This window comes from Muntiacus reevesi, chromosome 1 (genome assembly GCF_963930625.1).
Source record: "Muntiacus reevesi chromosome 1, mMunRee1.1, whole genome shotgun sequence".
Classification (NCBI taxonomy): domain Eukaryota; kingdom Metazoa; phylum Chordata; class Mammalia; order Artiodactyla; family Cervidae; genus Muntiacus; species Muntiacus reevesi.
The window spans coordinates 33,596,394-33,605,470 of record NC_089249.1 but is presented as its reverse complement, the minus strand read 5'-3'; the positions used below and the strand labels follow the sequence as shown (position 1 = coordinate 33,605,470).

Below are 9,077 nucleotides of genomic sequence, written 5' to 3'. Positions count from 1 at the left end.
TTTAATTCACTTTAATCAACAATACATTCACCTGGTTTGAAAGCCATAAAAGTATAAAAATTATACCCTAAGATGCCCTTTCATATGCCCAGGTCTTACCACAGCCCCTCTCGCCATCCCCAACCATTACTAGTTAACTGTAAAGATACATAGAATATTTTTTATAACCTTACAACTTTTTAAAAAATTGAAGTGCAGTTAATTCACAATGTTGGGACTTCCCTAGTGGTTCAGTGGTTAAGAATCCATCTTGCGGGACTTCCCTGCTGGTCCAGTGGTTAAGACTATGAGCTCTCGATGCAGGGGGCCCAGGTTCCATCCCTGGTCAGGGAACAAGATCCCACATGCCACAGCTAAAAGATTTCATGTGCCGCAACTAAGACCCTGTGAAGATAAATAAGTTAAATAAATAAAAATAAATATTTAAAAAAAAAAAAAAAAAAAGAATCCATCTTGCAATGCAGGGGACCCAGGTTTGATCCCTGGTTGGGGAACTAAGACCCCACATGTCATGGAGAAAGTAAGTCTGGGAGCCACAGCTACTGAGTCTGCACACCACAACTACAGTCCATTCACTGCCATGAAGGAGCCCGCATGCCACAACTAGGGCCAGAGGCAGCCGAATAGATACACGCTAAAAAATGTTGCATTAGTTTCAACTATACAGCAAAGTGCTTCAATTATAAGTATTCTTTCCCAGATTATTTTCCATTTTAGGTTATTACAAGGTATTGAGTACAGTTCCCTGTGCTATACAGTAGGTCCTTGTTGTTTACCAATTTTATATATATAGTAGTGTGTTTATGTTAATCCCACACTCCTAATTTATTTCTCCCCCCTTACTGTTTCTTAATGTACATATACTCAATATCAAATATGTCCTTTTGTTCCCTCTGTTTTTCTGCAAGTTATTCTTTTTGCCTATCAATTCATCTTCTTGTATTGATACGTGGAGAGGATGCTGATTCATTTACACAGTAGAATAATAGTCCATTGAGTGAAACGATATACTCTAACAGTCTTCCTTTGAAAGATATTTCAATTGTTTTCCATCTTTTGCTATTACAGACAGTGTTGCCTGATTAAACTAACACATGCATTGTGTCCCTCTTGTGCTAACAGGCAAGATTAAGTTTCAAAACTAGAAGTTCTGAATCAAAGTCATTCGCTTTTACAGCCTGATTGATGTTGCTCAATTGCCCTTCTTAAGTGTTACATCAATTCACGCTCTTTCCAGCAGTATATGAACTCCACTGCCCCACCCTATCGGCATGTCATTATTGTAGAGTGTGAGCAAACACTGGGATTTTTCCTCCTAGGTGAAAAGTGGTATATCACTTTACTTTTAACATGCACTTCTTAAAAAAAAATGTTTCGCTGTTCTGGGTCTTTGTTGTGGTGCACCAACTTTCTCTAGTTAAGGCTCGTGGGGGAGCCTTAACTTGTTACAGAGTACTGGCTCTAGAGTGCTCAGTCTCTCGCTGCAGTGCTCAGGCTTAGTTGCCCTGTGGCATGTGGGATCTTAATTCCCTGACAAGGGCTCAAACCTGCATCCCCTGCATTGGAAGGCTGATTCTTAACCACTGGACCACCAGGGAAGTCCCTAACCTGAACTTCTTAAATGAAGCTGAGAATTTTTTCACCTATTTTATAGTAATTTTCTTTATTTTTTGTGAACTGTTCATGCATCTTTGATTCTTTTCCTATGGCATTTAAAAAATCAATTTTTAAGAAGTCCACATACATTAGAGATATTAATCCTTTGCCTGAGATTTTAGTTGATAATTTCCCCCAGCATGTTGTTTTTTTCACTTTGTTTGCATTGTATTTCCAAGCAGGTTTTTCTTTTTTTCTGTAGTTGAATTGGACCAATATTTTTTTTAATGACTCTAGATTTGGAGACTTAATTAGAAAGGCCCTCCCAAGCCAAGGTAATAAAGGAATGTACTATTTTCTTTTAGGACATACATTTTTTTCCTTTCTGCATTTAAATCTTTGATTCATTTACAGATTGTCATGTTTTAGGGTGTGGGCATGTATACAACATTTTTTCCAGTCATGCTGTTGAGTTATTCATAATCTTTTCCACTTACCTAAATCTTATTATCTAAATCATCTCCATAAAGTATCTCTTAGTCCACTGAGATTTACTTTTAAGAACTGTCATGGGACTTGGGGTTTTACCACTGTACTGTGGTTTTATCATAGTAATGTACATGTGTAGGTTTTGACAATTTGGGGGACTCATTTCCTACATTCATGTCCTCATTCACGACAACTTAAATGGAAGAATATGACATTGTGATCACATGGATTTGAGTAAGAACCATGACTCCCTCTGCAAGTGTGACATTTGGACCCAAGTGTAATTTTCTGTGTGCTATACTAAACACACAAATTACTATACTTCTTTATGTTTTATTTCCCTTAGATGTGGACTTTGTCATTTGACTTTCACCATGACAACTAGAAGCTATATATGCTAAATAAACACTCAATAAACGTTTGTTTCTTGGCTAAGTTAGTGTTGTATGGCTTCTTCTTTTAATTTTTGCCTTAATTTTATTCACATAGACTTGTTTGCTCCAAAACAGTGCAGAATTCCTACTTTCCTTTGATCTTTCAGTTTCCTAAAGTAATCACTAGTGTTTCTACATGGGAGCTCCAATAAAAATAGAAACCAGGTTGAGTCAGACATTTCAGTGGAAAATGTCATAGTTTCCCCTTATAAGATCTGCAATTGACCTAAAAAAACCCCAAACCAAACAAAAAACCTTCACTAAGGCAGAATCCAGATATAACTGAAAGCACTTACTACATTGGCTATTGCTGCTTAGTCGCTCAGTCATATCCGACTCTTTGTGACCCCATGGATTCTAGCACACCAGACTCCTCTGCCCATGGAATTTTCCAACCAAGAATACAGGAGCGGGCTGCCATTTCCTCCTCCAGGAGATCGTCTCGACCCAGGGATCGAACCTGCGTCTCTTATGTCTCCTGCACTGGTGATTTTTTTACCACTAGTGTCCCCTGGGAAGCCCATGTTAGCTATTGGAGGATATAATACTAGGCAATAAAGTAGGGTGTTGGAAAAGATCACAGATTAGGTGTTGAGATTTGACATCTATTGTTTTTATCATTTATCATCTATTTCCCCCAATGTCTGGTAAGAATATCTTAAATTTCTTCTCAGACACTTCCCTCTACCACTCTCAGCTTTCTTGGGCTCTGGCTCCAGAAAAATGAACTCATTAGTCAGTGTGAGCACAGTGTCTTCTAGGCCACGGAGATAGGTCCAGGGATGTGCATTTGACTCAGTGAGACTAGGATACAATGAGATATTTCCTGAAGCTTCTAGGAAAGCAGTAGGTAGTTTCCAACTAGATCTCATTAGGAGATTATGTGAGACTGAACTTTTACCACCACACAGAACCTCAAAATCAAACACATATACTAAGGACAGAAAAGTTAGAGGGTTGGAGAAAACCTTGAATATTCTGGTAACATTTTTTTGTTCCTAAATATAATCTTGCTTAATGTCAGTTCCACTTCTACGCTTTTCAGTTGGGTGCACCAATAAATCATCCCTCTTTTTTGTTTTGTTTTAGCTAGTTTGAATGATCACTAACCAATAGATCAGCTCCGTAAACTAGCTTGGTCACATTTAGATAAATCAGATTAGCACATGGATCTCTGTGGCTCTAGAAATGCTTGAGCCAAGGTCATTTCCAATGTTAACATTATATGAGACAAAATTAGCTTTCTTGATCAATGTCAGTCCCAAACAGTCCATGAGTTTTGCATTTTGGATACTGATCTGTGGAATCAGTTCAGGTCAGTTCAGTCCCTCAGTCATGTCCAACTCTTTGCTACCTCATGGACTGCAGCATGCCAGGCCTCCCTGTCCATCACCAACTCCCGGAGTTTACTCAAACTCATGTCCATTGAGTCGGTGATGCCATCCAACCATCTCATCCTCTGTCGTCCCCTTCTCCTCCTGCCTTCAATCTTTCCCAGCATAGGGTCTTTCTGAGTCTATATATTAACTAGTCAGGGGCTCACTGGTGATCTATTCTATTCCTAAGGAATCTTAGCAATTCCATTTTTCGTTTCCCCAGAGAATAAGAAAACAACCAAAGAGCTCTGACTGCACAAGTGAAGACTCAATTTTTTTTTCTTGATTTTACTGCACCTTGTTTTGCTATTTATCATTCACGACTATCTCCTCCATTAGATAAGAGGTTATTTTCTGGACTTTCCAGAAGTCCAGAATGCAGGGGACATTTGGACTTGCTCTGGGTTTGATCCCTGCTCTGGGAACATTCGACATGCCTCAGGGCAGCTGGCCCCTGCACCCCAACTACTGAAGCCCACGAACCCTAGAGCCCATGCTCCACAACAAGAGAAGCCACGACAATGAGAAGCCCATGCACTGCAACTAGGGAGTAGTCCCTGCTCGCTGCAAGTGGAGAAAGCCCACACACAGCAACGAAGACCCAGTGCTGCCAGAAATAAACAAATAAATTTTTAAAAACAGCTATTTGCTAGCAGGTGCTTTGCCTTATGGTAATTTTCCCAATAAAGTCTTACAGAATGTGTTACTAAGTTAAATTTGGCTGCTGAGACACACACCCAAAATATCAGTAATAGGCGTTTGTTTCCTCCTCAGGCAAAAGCAAGTTGGAAGCAGGCAGTCTAGCTGGAAGAGCAGCTCCATAAACTCCAAAGACCCAGACTTCTTCCAGCTGTTGGCTCCTCCAGAGCAAGGGTTTTGCTTTTCTGCTTATGGTGCAGGACAGCTGATAAATGTGATTGCGATGTTTTCCTTTTTTTGGCATTAAAATATCTGTTCTTCTGTATAATGGTAAGAATACATGGTCTTTTTTTTCCCCTCCATGTCTTTATCTGGCTATTTTGAGGCCCCGGATCTCCCTCCACACAAAGACTCATTTCTATCCCTGACAAAGTTTAAAAGATTTTAAACTAGTCTATGAAATGCAAGTTTGGAAACCATTGGCTTGTTGTAAATTTAGTATTCACAAATAAATCAATGAATTACAAAATAAAATAACCTTTCTCCTTACATCTAGCTAGATATGATTATCATCCTAAGATAGTCATTTTTAAAAATTGAAGTATGGTTGATTTACAGTACTGTGTTGAGCTTCATATAGCATAGTAATTCAGGTACTATTTTTTTCAGTTTCTTTCCCTTTATAGGTATTGCAAAATGTTGAGTATAGCATCCTGTTCTGTTCAGCAGACTGAGTCATTTAAAAAATGTGACCTGAGAAGTATACTTAGTACCTGTGGTTTAGACTCCCTTTCTGTAAAAATTCTGAGATGTTTTAAGGTTGGTATCTTGAGCCAGGTACAGATACATATAACTTGTTAATTTCTTCAAATATATGTAAATTATAAGTGACATTTGATGTCCCTGCATAATAAAATGTTAATGTCGAAAGTCAAAAACAAAAAAAGACATTGTAAGTTGGAGTAACATTGTAAGTTAGACATTGTAAGCAGGATGCAAGAATAGTGAACACGTGCAAACTGATAATTACACCAAATTAAAAAAAAGAACATCCTCATAATATGCTGGAACATTAAATGAAACAGTGATTTTTGACATTATTTTATGTTAAAGATACAAAAATGTAAGAGTAAGTGTTAGTATTTACAGCAACAGTAGCACAGGACAGATTAAGGAGCTGTGGTGCTTGGGTTGAACCTCAACTCTGCTACTGAGAGAGTCAATTGCTAGGCAGGTTGATAAGTCCAGGGGTCCCCAAGGAGAGTGGAGTCTGGAATTCTCAAGGAGGAAAGGACAAACTTTTTTTCCCTCTACATTCCTTAGGATTATAAAACAGTAATGTACCCTGCTTGAGGAGTTTCTGGAAAAAACCTTCTGGCGAATCCTGTTATCTTAAAATGCAAATTACAGGAGTGGGTCTAGTAAGGTCTTTACAACCTCCAGACATTCTTTTGATTCACTGTAATAGGGAATTAAAAAGTATATAATTCCATAGCTAACATTAGCGAGGGGGTACTCTTTCTGCCCCCTTCTGATGTCTATGTCAGAAGCTTTCTCTAACCCTTTTATACTTTAATATAGCTCTATTGCACAAAAGCCCTGAGCGATCAAGCCTCGTCTTTGGCCCCGGATTGAATTCTTCTCCTCCGGAGGCCAAGAATCCTGGCGTCTTTCATGGTTCAGCAACAACCTCTCACTACCCAGCAGCTGTGTGACCTCTGTGTGTCTGTTTCAGTTTTATCTGTAAAATGAGGGTTCAAATACTTTAGAGCAGTGGTTCTCAACCGGGGGTGATTTTGCTCCCAGGAGAAATCTGACATGTCTGCAGACATTTTGGGTTGACAAAACTGGGGAGAGGTGTATGTAACTGGCATCAAGCGGATAGATGCCAGAGACGCTAGCAAACATGCTATGATGCACTGTGTGTTAGTTGCTCAGTCGTGCCCAACTGTTTACAACCTATGGACTGCAGGCCACCAGGCTCTCTGTCCATAGGTTCTTCCAGGCAAGGATACTGGAGTGGTTTGCCACTTCCTTCTCCAGGGGATCTTCCCGACCCAGGGGTCAAACCGGGTTTCCTGCACTGCAGGCAGATTCTTTACTGAATGAGCTACCAGGGAAGACCTTCCCACAACACAGAATATTACAGCCCCAAATTATAGTGCCAAGGTGCAGAAACACTACCTTATGGCTCAGTTCAGTCACTCAGTCATGTCTGACTCATTGCAACTTCATGGAGTGCAGCACGCCATGCATCCCTGTCCATCACCAACTCCCAGATCTTACTCAAATTCATGTCCATCGAGTCAGTGATGCCATCCAACCATCTCATCCTCTGTCATCCCCTTCTCTTCCTGCCTTCAATCTTTCCTAGCATCAGGGTCTTTTCAAATGAGTCAGTTCTTCACATCAGGTGGCCAAAGTATTGGAGTTTCAGCTTCAGCATCAGTCCTTCCAATGAATATTCAGGACTGATTTCCTTTAGGACGGACAAGTTGGATCTCCTTTCAGTCCAAGGGACTCCAAGAGTCTACTCCCAACACCAGTTCAAAAGCATCAGTTCTTCTGGGCTCAGCTTTCTTTATGGTCCGACTCACACCTGTACATGACTACTGGAAAAACCATAGTTTTGACTAGACAAACCATTGTTGGCAAAGTAACGTCTCTGCTTTTTAATGTGCTGCCTACGTTTGTCATAGCTCTTCTCCCAAGGAGCAAGTGTCTTTTTTTTTTTTTTTTTAAATATTATTTTATTAGTTGGAGGCCAATCACTTTACAACATTGCAAGTGTCTTTTAATTTCACGGCTGTAGTCACTGTCTGCGGTGATTTTGGACCCCAGGAAGTCTGTCACTGTTGCTATTTTTTCCCCATCTATTTGCCATGAAGTGATGGGACCAGATGCCATAATCTTCTGAATGTTGAGTTTTAAGCCAGCTTAGAATGATTTATGTAACTCACATATATTATATACATGTAAATCACTTTGGCCACCTGATGCAAAGAACTGACTCATTTGAAAAGACCCTGATGCTGGGAAAGATTGAAGGCAAGAGGAGGGGATGACAGAGGATGAGATGGTTGGATGGCATCACCGACTCAATGGACACGAGGAGTTTGGGTGAACTCCGGGAGTTGGTGATGGACAGGGAGGCTTGGCATGCTGTGGTTCATGGGGTCACAAAGAGTCTGACATGACTGAGCGACTGAACTGAAATCACTTATAACAGTAAGCACTAAAATAGTAAGCACTAAAATACTATTAGACTCAAGCATTGTGCTCTAAGTTTTACATTTTCTCATTTAATTCATACACCATATTGAAGAGGTACCATTATTACCACTACTTCATAGGTGAGAAAATTGAGGCTTAGGGGTGGTTAAGAAGGTAACTTGCCCCAAATTGCAGTTAATCAATGAAATCCAGGTTTACGTGATAATAAGTCCCATGCTTTTAACACTACCACAACTGACCCCTAGATATTACATGTAAAGTAGGCTCTTTTTTAAAGGAAGTCTGCATTAAGGCCCCCTCTTAACCCCTGTATTAAGCTGTCTCCCAGTAGCCTGGATGTGAATAATTCATCCCATTTTCATTTTTCATTATCAAATTGAACCAACTGTAACAAAGTTAATCCCAACTTTAGAAAGTCATTTTAGAGGCTTTTTTTTTCATTATCAAATTGAACCAACTGTAACAAAGTTAATCCCAACTTTAGAAAGTCATTTTAGAGGCTTTTCTTTTGAGAGAAATAAAATAGACTTCTTTGCAAATGTCATCCATTGGTTCCAGTTCTTTCTTCACTGGTAAACCTAAAATGGTACCCTCAGGATTTTCAGGGCCATGAAAATACTGGGTACATGTCACTTTCCCTTTGTCCAAGCCCACAGAATGCATGCCAAGACTGAACCATAATGTAAATGATGGGCTTTGGGTGTCATAGCAATGTTGGTTCATTGACCATCGCATAACAAATACACCACTCTGAGTGATGCTAATAACAGGGGATGCTACGAATATATGTGTTCATATACATATATTCATAGACAGATTCCTATAAACACACGGGAAAGTGTTTATGGGAAACCTCTGCATCAATTTTGCTGTGAAACTAAACTCTCAAAAAAAAAAAAAACCCCGCAAAATCCTTGAGACTTCCCGGGCAGTCCAATGGTTAAGAATTTGCCATGTGATGCAGGGAATGCAGGTTCAATCCCTGGTGGGGGAACTAAGATCCCACATGCTATGGAGCAGTTAAAACAGTGAGTCTATGTGCTGTGCCAAAAGACCCCACACGACGCAATAATGATCCTGCATGTCACGGTTAAGACCCGGCACAGCCAAATAAATTTAAAATACATGAAACACAAAAATGGTAACATTCTTAGGACAACAAAATCACAGCACATGTTGTGACAAAGAATTGTAGTGCTGTTTGGTGGAAGAAGTACAGGATGAAATGTAGATGACAGAATTTAAGGAAATTTATGATATGGGGGAAGAATTATTTAAAAACCAAAGAAACAGATGGAAATCTTTCAGA

At 39.7% G+C, this 9,077-nt stretch overlaps 1 long non-coding RNA gene across 1 annotated transcript; it reads left to right on the top strand.

Annotated features, from left to right (window-relative positions):
* The first annotated feature begins 7,891 nt into the window (after positions 1–7,891).
* LOC136171696 (uncharacterized) lies at positions 7,892–9,049 on the top strand. The gene is made up of 2 exons (XR_010663905.1): positions 7,892–8,195; positions 8,268–9,049. It is a non-coding gene; the product is annotated as an uncharacterized lncRNA (long non-coding RNA).
* Positions 9,050–9,077: the final 28 nt, after the last annotated feature.